General features: G+C 40.5%; 1 protein-coding gene across 2 annotated transcripts in view; it reads right to left on the reverse strand.

Annotated features, from left to right (window-relative positions):
- The window catches only part of IL1RAP (interleukin 1 receptor accessory protein), a 125,186-nt gene extending 124,687 nt beyond the window's left edge, over positions 1-499 (reverse strand). For both annotated transcript variants that reach the window (XM_045903156.3, XM_045903155.3), the window contains exon 1: positions 329-499. The gene's annotated coding sequence lies outside the window, so the exon portion shown is untranslated. The remainder of the gene's footprint in view (positions 1-328) is intronic.
- Positions 500-16,772: the final 16,273 nt, after the last annotated feature.

Here is a 16,772-nt window from a genome sequence, read left to right on the forward strand (position 1 = left end):
GCAGCGCCCTGGAGAAACCCAGGCGGGGGTACACCAACAGAGATCCCTCAAAGGGCTGGAAGTGGGGTGCAGCAACGCGCAGCCGTCCCCAAACTGCGGTACCTAAATCTCCACAAAGCAAAGATGGGGCTCTGGACAGTTGGGTTCGAGTCCCGACCACAGCAGTAACTAGCTGTGTGATCTATCCCAGTCGCTGCCTCGCTCTGTGCCACAGTTTGTCCTTCTGGAAAATAAGAGGGTTGAAGGAGACGATTTTCAGGAGTCCTTCCACCCTGAGATTCTGTGGGTAGGTGATTCCTCCGAGCCCTCACGACAGCGAGAGACTCACCTTTCTTGGGAAGCAGAGTGGGTGCAGCGAACCAGTGGGGATGGGTGCAGGGTCGCCCGGCACTGCTTCTTTCGGTGAGTCTGCTCAAAGCGGAGCCCGGGGACCCCGATCCGGCCAGTCCTCCCCCAATGAGCCTCTTACTTTCCGCCGCACTTTCTTTTTCCCCCTTTGGGGCTCCTCCCCCGGCGCGGCGCGATTGGCCGCCGCCGCGCTGCTCGGGCTCCACCCGCCGCCCTGGCTCGCCAGTCCCCGGCGCTCCGAGCTTCGCGGAGCCGCGGCCGCGGGGCGGCACCGAGGGCAGCCCCGCCCGCGGCGAGGAGGAGCCGCGCTGGGCCGGCCTGCGGCCCGACGCGAGGCTGCGCCTGGCCCCGTCTGCTCTCCGCCACCGCCTCGGCTGGCTTGAGCGCGCCCGCAGCGGAGAGGGTGGGTCCCGGTGACTGGCCCGCTGCCCGGCGCGCTAGGAAGATACGCCCCCACCATACACAGAGATGCACACAGGCGTTCATTGCAAGGTCCTGGTCCTGGAGGCGAGATCGATGCCACCCTGCCTTTTCTCCCCGGCTCTGTGTACTTAGCTGTTCTGCTGCACCAAAGCCCTCAATCAATTCAGACTACAGGATGTGCGCGCGCCCACCGTGTGCCAAGCACAGAGTGCGACAGGAAGAAACAGACTTAATTTCGGTGTTCCGGAGCTCTCGCTGCCACAATTGACAGTCGTGGGACAAACAAATGGTCATGACAGCAGGACTGAATCTGTATTTTCCGCGGGTAGATACCCAGTGCCTAGCACAGTGCCTGGCACAAAGTAGGCCCCCAATACGTGTGTATTCGAATGAATGAATAAGTGTGTGAACGAATGAAATAATCGTTTTAGAAGGAAATAACCTCAAAAATATTACTTGCCTTTCTTTCATCCCCATTTCTCCAGATTTCTGCCAGACCTCAAGTGCTCTCTCCCATTCTAGATGGTAGTCTGTGTAATCATCCTAACAGGGCTTATAATGACTTTCATTGTTCTTTGTTCACGGACCTTCTGTTGGTAGTCCCTCGTGATTTCTTCCTGACTGTAGTCATCTGTCCCCATTTTTGACACCTCCTAACAAAGGCCATCTACAAAGGCCACTGTCTCTTCACACATGGCTTGCCCACTACCACCTCCTTGACCTTTTTTCTTCCACATTTAGAGTTACGCAATTGAATCTTATTAATTTATCCAAGAAATGGAGATCCAGAGAAAGCAATTAAGGCAAAGGAGAAAAAAAGACATGAACGGAGAAAAGGGGCTGAATGGACTATCAGGTGGAACTAGCAGGTGGCAGTCTCTACAAAGATGTCCAGCAATGCAAAATTCAGACAGTGCCCCTGCCTTCAAGGAGCTTAACTCCCCACCCGCAAAATAACAGGATAATCAAAGCTGTAGAAATGTCCATGTTCTTGCGCTTACTAATATCACTTATGAAAGTTAATCCCGGGGGCACCTGGGTGGCTCAGTCGTTAAGCGTCTGCCTTCGGCTCAGGTCACAATCCCAGTATCCTGGGATCGAGCCCCACATCCGGCTCCCTGCTCAGCGGGAAGCCTGCTTCTCCCTCTCCCACTCCCCCCGCTTGTGTTCCCTCTCTCACTGTGTCTCTCTCTGTCAAATAAATTAAAAAAATCTTGAAAAAAAAAAAAAAAGAAAGAAAGTTAATCCCGAGAAATGATTATTTGTCTCTGGCTACCTGACTCATAGTCCATGCTCACAACATTGTTACTGAATTTCACCCAAAAGCAAATAATTCAAAAGAATTTTTAAAATTACCTGTACAAAGCAAAAATAAAACCGTTCTTTGATTTATTATCCGTTCATTGAACATATTCAGGGCATGGACTTTTGTTCTTATATAATACATTTATCAAGCACTTACATAGGTGCTTACAATGTAGTAGGCACGTTGCATATATTGGCTCATTTAATTCTCATGACCAATAGTGTACTATTATTATCTGCAACTTATCAATGAGATAGAGAGAAGTTGTATCTTGCCCATGGCTACAAGCGTACAAGTGGAGAATGCAAGATGAGAACTGAGGCAGTGAGTCTTCCTGCTATTAGCTGCTCCACTATACAGTCTCATGTGCTTCCTAGAAGTCAAGACTGGGTGCTCGGCACATGCTGGTGATTCAAAATTGAACCACATATAGTCCTGGACTTTGAAGGACTACTCATAGCTTAATGAGGCTGACAGACATATAGAAAAATAATCATTGTATTATATATTGTAATTCGAAGATAACATAAATGGTTGGGAATGGAAAATGAGGAAATAACTAATGCTGTATATTCACACAATAAAATATCTGCTGTCAAATTAACATATTATGAAAATATGTCCACAAAAGAAAAAGGCTTACAATATAATAACTTTGTGTAAAAGTTATGGAAACATACGTCCAGTAACTGAAAGAAATGTGGAAAAGTGTTAATGTGTTGGGATTATGAGAGTATAAGCATAATTTTTAAATTTGCTTTAATGTCAAAATGTTATTGTAACAATTAAGAAAAAGTGTTTTAGAACTCATGTACTAGGCATTCAATGAACAATTGTCCCCTAAATGAATGAATGACTGAGGCTACAAACTCATGAGTGTCAGCACCTAACAGTGTTGGGTGTGTAGAAGATGCTCGGTAAAATATTCTAAAGTTGATTGAAGTATTTGGAAATGCATTACTCTCTCCTTCCCTCTGTTACTATCCCCCACCTCTTTTTTCAGATTATCTTTACTCATATGCCTCAGAATATTGCTAGTCCCTTGAAACCAATCCAATCAGAGTCTTGGCCCTAACCCTTTAGAGTCTAGGTATCAAATGACCTCCTCTTAGCCAAATTCAATGGTTAATTCTCAGTCTTCATCTTACTTGACCTATCAGCAGTATTAGATACAGTTGATCAGTTTCAAACTCCTTCTTACCTGACTTCTCATTTTCCATTGATTCATCAGCTGCTCCTTTCCAGACTCTTTTGTTGGATCCTTCACCTCTTCATCATCTCTGAAGTTTAGAATAGCTCAGAACTTATCCTTGATGTGCTCTGTTCCCTCCCTGGGAGATCACATCCAGAGAGATAGCATTCTCAAACATTTGTGTGACAATGACCAGTGAATTTAAGCTACAGTCTGAAACCCAGACTCTATTTACCCTGTTGCTTCCTTTATATATCTTCTTAGATGTTTCGTATATATTTCAAACTTTACATACTCAAAAAAAAAAAATATTTCCACCCCTCACCAAACCACCCCCTCTCCCAGTTTTCCCAGTTTTGTAAACAACACCATCTCTTACCCAGGTGCTCAGGCCAAAAAGTTGGATTCACCATTGATCCTTGGCTTTTTGTCATAACTCATCTGCAAAAAAGCAGCAAATTTTCTGTTTCCTTTACATTCAAAACACATCTCAAATCTGACCACTACTTCTCTTCTCCACCACAACCACCATAGCCCACATCACTGTCCTCTCTCTCCATTCATTGGCCCTCTGCTTTAAATTCTTGCCTCCAGGGTCTTTTCTCACCCTTCCAAGTGACTTACCAATGGAAATCAGAATAAATACAAGCTAGGCGTTGAGGGCAAGGACCTTGGAGCCAGACCAACTGGGTTCAAGGTCAAATTCTGCAACGTATTAATGTAACTGGTCAAGTTACTTAACTTCTTTGTGTCTCGGTTTCATCAACTGTAAAATTAATTAATAATATAATGTCTACATCAGAGAGTTGTTGTAAAATTAAATGAGTTCATTGGAAAAGAGACTGGCACATCTGAAGTACTATATAAATATTAGTTATTATTTTTACTATTAATAAAATGTCATCCTCTGCTCTCAAATATTCAATGAATTCTCATCATGATTAGAGAAATTTCCAGAGTGCTTACAGTAGCCTACAAGACCCTACATGATTCAGCACTGAATTATTTCTCCAGATCTCTTACTGTGTGCTCCTCACTGCTGTCTGCCCATGCTAACATGTTCCCATGCCGGACCCTTTACATTTGTTATTCCCTCTACCTGGAATTCTCTTCCCCCTGGCTTGCTCCCTTACTTCATTCACGTCCCTGCTCAATTGTCACCTTCTGAAACCCCTTCCCAACAACGATATCAAGTACTACTTCTTTTATACTTTATCTTAATTTTTTTATTTTTAATTTGCCTTTTGAATGTTGCCTTCACTGCAATGTAAGCTTCAGGAGGGAGATATGATGTTTCCCTAGCAAAGAGACAGTAGTCTGGACATAGTATTCATTTAATAAACATTTGCTGAACTATGAATCCAGTCCAAAACTCTCATGATTCAACTGGAACCCAAAGATATTAAGTGACCAATTCCTTTCCCCCCTCCTTTGATTTACATTTTTTGCAAGGCCAGAATAATTGGAAGAGAAGAAATAAAACAATAAATAGCTTTTCTTGGCTGGGAGCAGAGGAAAGAAAGTACAGTACAGAGATATTTTACTTTAAGTTTTTGGATGGAAGGTGAAGAGCAGGACTGAGCCAAAAGGGAAATTGCGAACAAGGAAACAAGTAATGATGTCACCTTCCCTGTCTTTTTATGTTCCCCCTTTTTATATTTCTTAGCCCTTTTTTCCTTCCATCCCCCCACCCCACCCCAAGCCCAATAGCTGTTCTCTCTATGTCCCCTTGCAGGACTCAACTATGCCTTTTCCCATTGCTCCTGCAGTGCCCTGTTTTCCAAGTCAGTTCTCCTTCTTGCTCCTTAGAATTTCTGTCCCTGATAAAAGCCCTTCTACCCTCAGTTTGGTTGGTCTAGGTGTAGGTAAACAAGCCGGTTGAACGTAGTTGTGTTAAGATGGAGACTACTAAGAGCTCAGCCCTATCTCACCAGTGGTATGTGCTCAGGTGCCCAAATGCTATCGAAAGTCAAGTGGTGGGGCGCCTGGATGGCTCAGTCATTAAGCGTCTGCCTTCGGCTCAGGTCATGATCCCAGGGTCCTGGGATGGAGCCCCACATCGGGCTCCCTGCTCAGCGGGGAGCCTGCTTCTCCCTCTCCCACTCCCCCCGCTTGTGTTCCCTCTCTCACTGTGTCTCTCTCTGTCAAATAAATATATAAAAATCTTAAAAAAAAAAAAAAAGAAAGTCAAGTGGTTTGGAAGAGAAAATTTGGCTGTGCAGTGGGAGACTTTCTTCATGCCTATTCCTCCACCTAATGGCTATGTGACATGCAACCCTAGAAGAAGAGAGGTGAAAGGGGGAATTCCTGGATCTCTTCCAGAACTCTCTTTGCACAGGGGTGAAGGTGAGCCCCAGGAATAGGTGACTCCGCATGGAGGTGTCAAAGTTCAACACAGCTGGACATTAGTTAAATCCAAAGAAAATGGATTTTATTCTGTGACTACTGACAGCTTGAAATACAGAAATGCTTCAAATATAGGTGTTAAAACAACAACAACAACAACAAAAACCCTAAGCTTCATTCTGATTTGTGCAGAGGAAATTTGGGTGTTTCAAAAGAGAATGAGGGAGTGGGGAGGAGAGGGGTTCAGGAGAGTCAGAGAAAAAAAATTACAAGAGATTGGTCAATGTAAATACGATTAGGCCAGCTGTATCTGCAGGTTGGAAGTTATTGAAGTTAAGATCCTATCCTCCCACAGAGACTGGCCTTCCTGAAGATTACATTTCAAAGGAGTAGCTCTCAGGTCCTTGAGAAAGATCCTTCAGTGTTGAGATACATATTCACAATCCTGAGCCCTTTTTAGTAAATGCTCTAAGAAAACGAGGTCAGAGGTCTATCATCAGATGTTGGCTAGAACAAACAGTAAATTTTCCTGGCAGCCTTGAACTTTCTCAGGCAGGCATTTTAATGGGAGGTAGGGTCATCACAGGGGCACAGCCTTATGCTGCTAAAAGCTACAGTAGAGTTTGGTCTAGTCTCTTAGCACAGTGGTTTGGATGGAGTTGTTATGTACTAAGAATTCTGTAGTGCTCAGAGACCACTAGATTCTCCCGCTAGATACCCGTCGTTGGAGAATCAGAAACCCCATTTTCCCAGTTGCTTCTCCTTTAAAACTGGCTTCGCCTCCCTTGGAATGCTTGTGTTCATGGTCAGGCCCCTCCTGTGCCTTCACGGGAGCATATCTAGATGAGTGACAGGGTGACGGGCAAAGACATGTTTTCCAAAAGACAGACTGAGTCTTCTTGGCCTATGGCCTAAAGCTCCTAGAGACTGTTAGAAAAGACCTAATTTTCTCTCCCTGCTTTTCTCCTTCCAAACAGAAGCTTTGAAGTAAAGGTCAGGATTTTAATAAAGTCTTGGAGGAAGGTTATTATGCAATTTTGACACTTAACTACAGCAGGAAATGTAAAGACAAGAACTTTGCATGCAGAAAGGAGAAACTTACCTTTATGGTTCTCACTTGGTCTTGTAAGTAGTTAACAACACATTTACCAGCTTCCAGCCTCCAAAATCTAATCCAAATTGAAAGCATGCTCTTTATAGAGATATCATCACCTATATTATCCCATAAGCCAAACCACTGCAATATTCTTTAGAGCAGACTCAATCTCAGTCATTCACTCTCTGGTGAATTACAACCAATCAGTGCCAGGTAAAATCATGCTAATATTTGCTTGTTCCTACAGCACTATAAGAGGGCTGGGCCATTTAGACTTTTTTTTTTTTTCCCCCTGTGCAGCAGGAGGAAGACTGAATGATCTCCTAGAAGGCAGGCACTTATATTTCATCTCCAGAGAAGGATTTTCAAATAGTCATCTGGGATTCAGAGACTTTGTATGGGATTTTTTTTCTCTGCCACCAGCATTAAGAAATTTGTTTTATCTTTTATTCATTTGTTCATTTAAACGTGTTAAACATTCGCTCTATACAGGCCCTGTGGGTGATGCTGTGGTAGGGTGGACATGGACCTTTCATTGTAGAAGAAGACACAATGTCTACTTAGATTCTACAAAGCAAGGTTGAAATAATCTCTCTTCTTCAATGAACAACTATTACATGGCATGCCCTTCAGACATGCATTATTTCTAAATCTTACAATAGTTTTGAAAGGTAGACCTAGTTTTCCCTCCTTTTAGCCTTGAGAAAATAAAGTCAGAGAAGCTTACTTGCCTAAGGCCCCACAGCTAGTTAGAGTTAAATCCAGTGGCAAACCCCAGATTCAACACCTTCTGAAGGCCAGACTTATCCATGCTACACTAAAGGCCATGAGAAAGTTCAAGTAAAATACTTTTGGAGTATGGAGGAAGGAAAATTGCTTCTGTTTGGAGGGGATCAAGGAAGGAAACTGAGAAGGTGCCAGTAGGAGGGACTGGAAAGACAGATGGAATTAAGATTCGTGGTGATGAAGAGGGAAGGAGTGAGCAGCTACAGAACAAGGGAACAACATTCCCTTGATGTTGGATGGATTGAATAAATATTCATCCATCCAACTACTATTCCATATATAAATAAAAGAACTGCAACGTGAGGTGGTAAGTGCTTCTGGAAAGAGATAGCACAATGCTCATGTAAGCACACGATGACGAGAGGTGGGAAGGGAGAGTGGGGTGACTCCTCTCACTCGCCGGAGAACATGTGGGAAGGAGTGGGAGAAAGGGCTCGAAACTATATTTCAATTAGATATTGGAAGAAAGGGGGAAATCCTATTGAAATGACCCATTAGAGAACAAGAGCTGTAACTGACTGGACTTTATATCCCAGAACGGTGCTTGACATAAAAAAATGTTTGAACAAATGCGTGAGTTACTGATGCCTGCTGAGGCTCAGGTGCTCTCTACTCCTGGCGCTTTTTACAAACATTACGTCATCACCCCAGCATCTCCATGAGACAGGTATTTATTTTTTTCCTATTTGAGACATACGAAGAATTCTAAGGCCCATTGAGGTAAGATGGCTTGCTCAACATCACAGAGCTAAGAGGATGTAAAGCTGGGATTTAAGTTTTGACACTAGACCTTGTCATTTTTTCCCCCCACTCTCTGTCCTGCTCCAAATGCCAGGCTAAGGCAGTGCTGTCTTGTTAGCACTTTTGTTAGTATTGTAAAGAAACATTTTCTGGAAGTGTAACATGAATATGTCAATTTGCGCTAATCGTATGTGTAGAGCATGATGAATTTTCACCAAGTAAATACAACCACATAACTAGTATCCAGATCAAGAAAATCCCATTACCACAAGTGACAGACTTTGACTTTATATGATAGTCAGTATCTTCATTTCTGTTGCGATAAAATACTCCCCCTGCAAGTCTTCATTCGCACACATACCATTCATGGGAACTCATGAGTTATTGAGCGATTACCTGCCTGGGAAATGAGTTAGTCGGTAAACAATAGCTCTTCTTTGGGGAGCACATGTGCTCCCTGCAGTCAGCGGTTGCCTTTATTAAGCACAGCACCACAGATATGCCTTGGGATCACTGGGCCTGGGGCAAATCTGGCCGTGTCCAAATACCAAGCATTAAAAAGGGAAGCAGCAATGAGACTTCTCTAATTTGAAAGTTTATTTATAATTAGCATGCTGGTTTGTTGTATTCCTACAATTACAACCTGTGAAAGTTATAGTTGTCAGAGAGTTAGCCCAGATATGGAGAAATCTTGCAAAAGAAAAGGAAGAGTGGATGCTTCAGAGAGGAGAGAGTCATAATGGTACACTTAACTGGAGCAAGGTGACCTGGATTGTCATCTGGGTGTGACTGCTCATTCTCTGTGTCACCTGACACAGTCATGTCTGCTCTCTGAGCTTCTGGTTCTTTACCTTTAAAATGGTCATGAACTTGCAATATTGTACTGGAACAGTGGTCATCAGCCCTTACTAAGCATCTAAATCACCTATGCCTTGTTAATTATGTTTTAGTGTGTTCTTGGACCGTTCATTTTGTCTTTAATATTAGAGACGTCCAGTCCTTATGCTGACCAGTAGGTTGTGGGCATAGCATGAGATTAATCACCTCACTCCAGAAGTGATTCCAATAATTGAAATTTGATTAGAGAATGACTGGACTTGCTGGTCATATATTAGTTCATATATTAGTTCATATATTAGATCATGTATTAGTTCAAACGTAAATTTGGAGAAGTTCACAAATAGTCACTTAATCTGACTCCAAAAGCTGTATATTTAAAATGTATTTATCTGAGATAATGACCCCAGGGTTTTTATCACAAGAGATAATTAAATGTAAAATACATTTGATAAAATTTGCACATTTGTCATGGTTGAATATCACATAAAGTCCACAGGAAAGAAGAACAATTGAGAGATTATTTGACTGTTTTGTGTATGTTTATTAATCTTAAATGAACTATCATATTGTTTGCTTATTTAAGATCTGCTTTGATATTTAGAAAGGTTATCATGTGAAAATAAAGACGAAGCCAATTCAGAGATTAAAACAATTAGTAAATGTAAAATCCTGTATTGCATTCCACAGAAAATGCACAGTAAACTTAAAAGAGATTTTGAGTATGAAAGCTGAGCAACCATATATACTCACATTCACTCTATAGAATACAAGATGACTTCCAGCTGGGAAGTCAGGGAAGTTTTATGGAGAGGGTCTTTGAGATCAGTCTTGAAAGATGGATTGGATTTGTCGAGAAGGGAGGGAGGTAGGAGGTACTTAGGCAGTAGACACAGCAGGGACAGACACACGTGCACAGCAAGGAGAAAAGAAAGAAATGGTGGATGTTTCTTGACTGTAGTCTCTATTCCTGGGAGTAGGTAAAGATAAGGTAAGAAAGGCTAGTTGGAAACTAGTCATGGCAGGCTTGGCTATGTTAAAGCATTGTCTCCTGAAACCATGGGAAGCCCTTCAAAGTTGATGAGTAAGGGAGCAAGTTGCTTCAGGTCACAGAGGTGACAGGAGTTAGAGGGGACATCTGGAATTCAGATCGTCTGAGCTGGAGTCAGAAGATTATTCTCACTGTCCCCAGCTACTGGAGAGGGGTCGGTCAGTAGGGTCATGGAAGACTATCCATGCCAGATACTCGACACTTAAAGACTTGGAGACTTTTCTATAACAGTCTAAGTGTTAGGAAGTAGGTTCCACGAAAGTGAAAGACAAAAATGACATTTATAATGACTTTCCCCCTGGTACCTTCAAGGCCTTCTCCAGGGTAGAGAGCACCGGTTACTTATCAATGCAGATCAGTAGCATGCAGCAGGTTGGCATCAGGAAGCACAGAAGGGCATTGCATTAGAAACTGCAGAGGGAATTTAAAATTGACCGAATGCAATCACCCAAGTTGGAATTTGGCCAAGGGCTCGGGATTTAATATCACCACTCATCCTGGGTCCTTGTAAAGACCCTCTGTGGTCAGAGACCTTAATTTTATCGTTCCTGTAAAATTCATGGGAAAGCATTTCTCAGCCTTCCTCCCACCCCCAAACCAGGACTCTTTACTTTCTTTTCTTGGCCACAGTGCTTCCAATATGACTTTGATTGCTGCTGCTGATACTAAGACACTTTCATTGCCCCTGAAGGCCATTTTATTTATTGGTGCTATGTTTCTAAAAGATGCATTTCCTTCCACCAATATGGCAGCTGGCCACATAATAGCATAGGCTGGCATTTTGGTCACCACTCAAGAGAGCGGCAGATTGTGTAAATTCCACAGCTCTGCATGTCATTTGTGAGGTACCTTGAAAAAATTTTGTACAGGTTGAACTTGCTTTTAAAAAAATCATAGAAAATATACAATTGTAGAAAATATAGCAGAAAGTAGAATCTAGTATCACATTTTAAAAGTCGAGGAGGTTTAATTATTATGCATATACACACACATAACTTTTTATAATGAAAACTAAAGCATAACTAGTATTAAAATTTATGTATAGGGGCGCCTGGGTGGCTCAGTTGGTTAAGCAACTGCCTTCGGCTCAGGTCATGATCCTGGAGTCCTAGGATCGAGTCCCACGTCGGGCTCCCTGCTCAGCAGGGGGTCTGCTTCTCCCTCTGACCCTCTTCCCTGTCATGCTCTCTGTCTCTCATTCTCTCTCTCTCAAATAAATAAATAAAATCTAAAAAAAAAAATTATGTATAGAGTTAATATTGCAGAATATTTGAAAAGTCATGTGACAAACATCACATCCCAATACTTAAATAGGCAAAAATGTGATCGAGCCATTAATAAATAAGGAAACGTAGTTCCAAAAATATTTGGAACTCTATTGAACTTCACTAGTTATCAAGGGAATGCAAATGTAAATAATAAAGAACACTTTTACACTTGAAAAAGACTTAAAACTAATTTTGCTAATGAAATTTTGGGATTACTGGTACACTGTTACATTTTCATGATGCTAAAGTTAATAGACACAACTCTTTGAAGAAGTAATTTGGCAATTAAAAATCAAGATCTTAAAAATGTTATATTCGTCAAGCCAGAAATTTCAATCCTGGAAATTTACCTAAAGAAATAATTCAAAGAGGAAACTGTATCCACATAGATATTGATTACAAAATGCAATAGTAAGCTAAGGTTAATACCCAGTATATGTAAAGAATTTCTACAACTCAATAACAAAAAACAAATAGCCCAACTAAAAAATGGCTAAAAGACTTAAATAGACATTTCTTGGAAGAAGATATACAAATGGCCAGCAATCACATGAGAATATGTTCAACATCACTCATCATTCGGTAAATACAAATCAAAGCCACAATGAAATACCACCTCATACAAAAACAAAATTAAACAAAATAAAACAAAAATGGAAGAAAAAAAGAAAAAGAAAATAGATGTTAGCCAGGATGTGGAAAAATTGAAATCCTTGTGCACTCTTGGTGGAATGTAGAATGGTGCGTCTTCTATGGAAAACAGTATAATTCCTCCAAAAATTTTTTTAAAAAATGGAATTACTATATGATCCCACAATTTCACTTTTGGGTATATGCCAAAAAAAAAAAAAATGAAAACAGGTCTTAGAGAGAGATTTGTAAACCTCTGTTCATAGCAGCATTATTCATAATAGTCAAAAGGTGGAAGCAACGCAAGTGTTCATCGACTGACAAATGGATAAACTAAAGGTGGTATATACATTCAATCAAACATTATTTACTCTGAAAAAAGGACATTCTGACACGCGCTACAATGTGGATAAATCTTGAAGACATTATGCTAAGTGAAATAAACCATTCACAAAAATACAAATGCTGTATAATCCCACTTACATGAGGTACCTAGAATAGTCAAATTCATAGAGACAGAAAGTAGAATGGTAGATACCAAGGGTTGGGAGTATGGGGAATGGGGAGTTATTTTAATGAGTATAGGTTTTTGGTCTTGCAGTAGAAAGAAAAGGTTCTGGATGTTGGTTGCATTAGAACATGAATGTACTTACCACTACTAAACTGTGCACTGAAAAATGGTTAAGATGGTAAATTTAATGCTATGTGTATTTTAGCACAAATTAAAAAAAAAACATGGCAATCTGATACTTAGGAAGTAAGAAAACTACAGTCAATATTGGCAGGTCATGCGATAGAGTACGATACAACCATTAGATGTTATAATTATACATAGTATAAGAAATCTTATAATATTTAAATTTTAAAACAATTCAAAACTCATTTAAAGACATGCAATCAAATATAAAAATGAAAATAAGTGATGCATTAAGATGTGTAGGACTGTATCTGTATAAACTTGTGATGTTTTATTTATATTACTCTACAATAATATTTGTGAAAGAAATAAAATTGGTACTACTCCTCCAAAAAGAGGGTTTTAATTTCTTTTATGGGAAAGAATCAAAACTAAATGTTCTTTTCTTTATTAAGTTTTTTTATTTTAATTGCATTACAGTTAACATACAGGTATATAATACAGTGATTCAATGATTCTATACATCACTCAGTGCTCATCATGATAAGTGTACTCTTGGGATGCCTGGGTGGCTCAGTTGGTTAAGCGGCTGCCTTCTGCTCAGGTCATGATCCCAGGGTCCTGGGATTGAGCCCTGCATTGGACTCCCTACTCAGCAGGGAGTCTGCTTCTTCCTCTCTTCTCTCTTCCTCTGTGCCCCCCCCCCGTGCTCTCTCTCTCTCTCTCAAATACATAAAGAAAATCCTTTAAAAAAATGATAAGTGTACTCCTAATCCCCTTCACCTATAGAAACAAATGTTCTTCCTCCCCATGGAAAAGTGCACACATAAGTAATTCGTACATAGATAAGCCTCTTTAGAAAGAGAAATCAAAAGATGTATTTAGTTTGGGATAAGAGCAATGAAATAAACTGGAATTTGAACCATGAACTACAGAAAATCACAAGGATACAAAGAAACTGAGAGTATTACTGAACATTTTATGTTTTAGCAGATCTAATTTGTGATTCATTTTTAATATTATTATTATTGTTTTATTGAATTTTTTCCTCTTAGATGTATGGTATTATGAGATTAGCAAGCTTACTTTGTTTTTGTTCATATCTAATGCTGCAAAGACAATTTGCTATTGACTGTATCTCCAATTTTGTAATGCACATGAACAGAAAAATATAATTTGGTAAATATTCTTTATAATAAGTAGTTTTTAAAGGATACTGATGTTAGCTTTAAGTGTTTATTCATTCAGTACATATATATTTTTCTTCACAAAATAATTTATAACTGACATTTAAAATTCACAAACATGTCAGATGTTTCCAGATGTTATTGTTATTTAACATGCTACATTTTTTTTCTAGCCGTAAAAATGAGTTAAGAGCCCTCATTCCCTTTGTGATAGTCAAATATTCTGTGAGCATAAGTGAAATCATATAAAACCACCATATATAAAACATTTAAGATTTAAATGAAGCATTCATTTGAAGTAGCCCCCTGGAGAAAAAGAGATAGAAAGGAAGATAGCGCAGAGCTATGTGTCCCCAAGATGTGGCTCGGTGAGCACATGAAAGTGAGACGACAGAAAAAACAAGAGGGTAAGGAACACTCGCAATAGGCCCTACCATACTTGACTGGCCCTTCCTACTATTTGCCCAAGACCCAGCTTGGGTTGGATGTTCAACTTTCTGACTGATTTGTGATGGATTCTTGAATGATATCTGACTTCTCTGTGCCTGGAGATTAAACAAACTTTATCTCAAATGGTAAACTACTGGTGATGAAAAGGAACAATGCATTTAAATTGCCTACCAGAGTGTCTAGTACATTATGTGTGAACAGGAAATGGAAGTTCCTGCCCTCATTGCTTGACTTAAAATGATCTAATTTGTCTCTTGTTCCCAAGGAACTACATGTACCGTAAGGGAACCATAGCTGAGACTAATTCTACTCTCCCCAAAGTCCAACACAATTCTTTACATGTGATAGGTACTTGATATACATTTATTGATTAACACAAGCATTCAATAAACATTTTTTGCTCGATCAACATTGCAGCAGGAAATATATGGTTTTAAAATGCTTCCCTGATTTATTGTAAGAAGTCCAAAGTACCGAAATGAAGAGTAACTGGGAAGCCAGCTCCTACCTTACTCTTTAAGAAGAAGGAAAGAATCCTTACTGGAATTGCTGTAATAATTACAATTCTTTATGTTTATGCACTTCAATATACCTTACAAGGCATTATCCTCTATAACCTGATCCTCAAAACAATACCTGAGAAAGCTAAGAAGCAGTAATTATTATTCCCATTTTAGCGTGAGGCTCAAATTGGGCGATGCAACTTGCAAATATATAGTAAACATCAGCAAAGGGACCTGAATCCAGGTCTGCCACACCATGTTCTTGTTACAATACTGCTTTGGTTTACACAGAACAAGACATGTTCCAACACAAGCCATCACACAGCCTTGCAGACCTGACCTTCTAATTTGCCTATTTCCATGTACCATAGAACTCGTCAGTTTCTTCATCACCTGGCTTCAGAGTGTTTAGCTCTGAGTCTACACCTAGTCTTGTATTGTGGTTTATCGAGACAAGTTGAATTCCCCTTGAGAAAGACACACACAAAAAATGATTTTTTTTAAAAGATTTTATTTATTTGACAGAGAGAGACACAGCGAGAGAGGAAACATAAGCAGGGGGAGTGGGAGAGGGAGAAGCGGGCTTCCCGCCGAGCAGGGAGCCCGATGCGGGGCTCCATCCCAGGACCCTGGGATCATGACCTGAGCCGAAGGCAGACGCTTAACTGACTGAGCCACCCAGGCGCCCCCCCAAAATGATTTTTATTAAAATTATTATAATCATCATTATTTCATATGGACTGCTCTACCAGTGCTTTTCATACTCCATTCATAATAAATAATCATCACTTTTGAAATTTTTTACCTTACCCTTGAAGACCCACAACTCAGAGCTAAGGTTTTGAAAAGAGTCTTAGTGTAAAACTGTCTAGTCTGCAAACTAAGTGAAGTTGGCATCTTGAGAGGGAGACTGCCAGCATTGTTCCCAGGCCTTGTTGATAGCAGATGTCTGTCATGAGCATGAGTGCCATGTGATTTGGCTTCACAAGCCAGTCTTGCTGACATAACAACCTGATATCTTGTCACTTAAGAAGCTCTGGTGTATTAGGGAACATTAAATCATGTGGCTGCCTTTATCATCGCATGGGCATGTCTTAATCTAAGATATGGAACAAAAATTGGGACTGATTGACAGCACAATTCAGGGATACAGAAACCACATACTATGTGTCCTTCATATTAGCCTTGCATCCATTCTCATGCCTGCAGCCAATCAATCATTGTTTACCGTGTACCTACTATGTACAAAGTACCGTGCAAGGATTATGGGGAAGAATATTCTAAATCTGACTCGTTTTCTGCTCTCAACAAATTGTTAGAATCTCAGAAAAGGTAAGAGTAGACATACAGGGATGCCTGGGTTGTTCAGTTAGTTATGCGTCTGCCTTCAGCTCAGGACATGATCCCAGGGTCCTGGGATGGAGTCCTGCATCAGGCTCCCTGCTCAGCGGGGAGCCTGCTTCTCCCTCTGCCTGCCACTCCCCCTGCTTGTGCTCGCTCGCTCTCTCTTTCTGAGAAACAAATAAATAAAATCTTTTAAAAAAAGAGTAGACAAACAGATATCACAGAAAGAGGATGGGAGCTATAGACAGTTACAGAGTACAAAGGAGTTTAGAAAAAAAATAAAAATTAATCACCCCAATTGCTTCTATCTGGCAAATTGTCTCCTCCGTGTATATTCCTTGGTTTTAAACAATTCTGTTAAAACCTAACATCCCACACTCTCACTTTGTATCCTATGTTGGTTCTTCCTAGATTAATCGCCATCCAAAAAATTAAGGTCTCTTTTTTTTGCCCCTGCTATTCCTACTCTTGGTTTTAGCAAGAAACAGATTAGTTCTGCTCATCAAGTGGCTTTATTTTTTTTTATTTTATTTTTTTAAAGATTTTATTTATTTATTTGAGAAAGAGAGAGAGTGAGAGAGAAAGAGAGAGCATGAGACAGGGGAAGGTCAGAGGGAGAAGCAGCCT

The sequence above is a fragment of the Mirounga angustirostris genome, unplaced genomic scaffold (genome assembly GCF_029215605.1).
Source record: "Mirounga angustirostris isolate CCGP_5_RB_7025 unplaced genomic scaffold, mMirAng1.0.hap1 SCAF_1, whole genome shotgun sequence".
NCBI classification, from domain to species: domain Eukaryota; kingdom Metazoa; phylum Chordata; class Mammalia; order Carnivora; family Phocidae; genus Mirounga; species Mirounga angustirostris.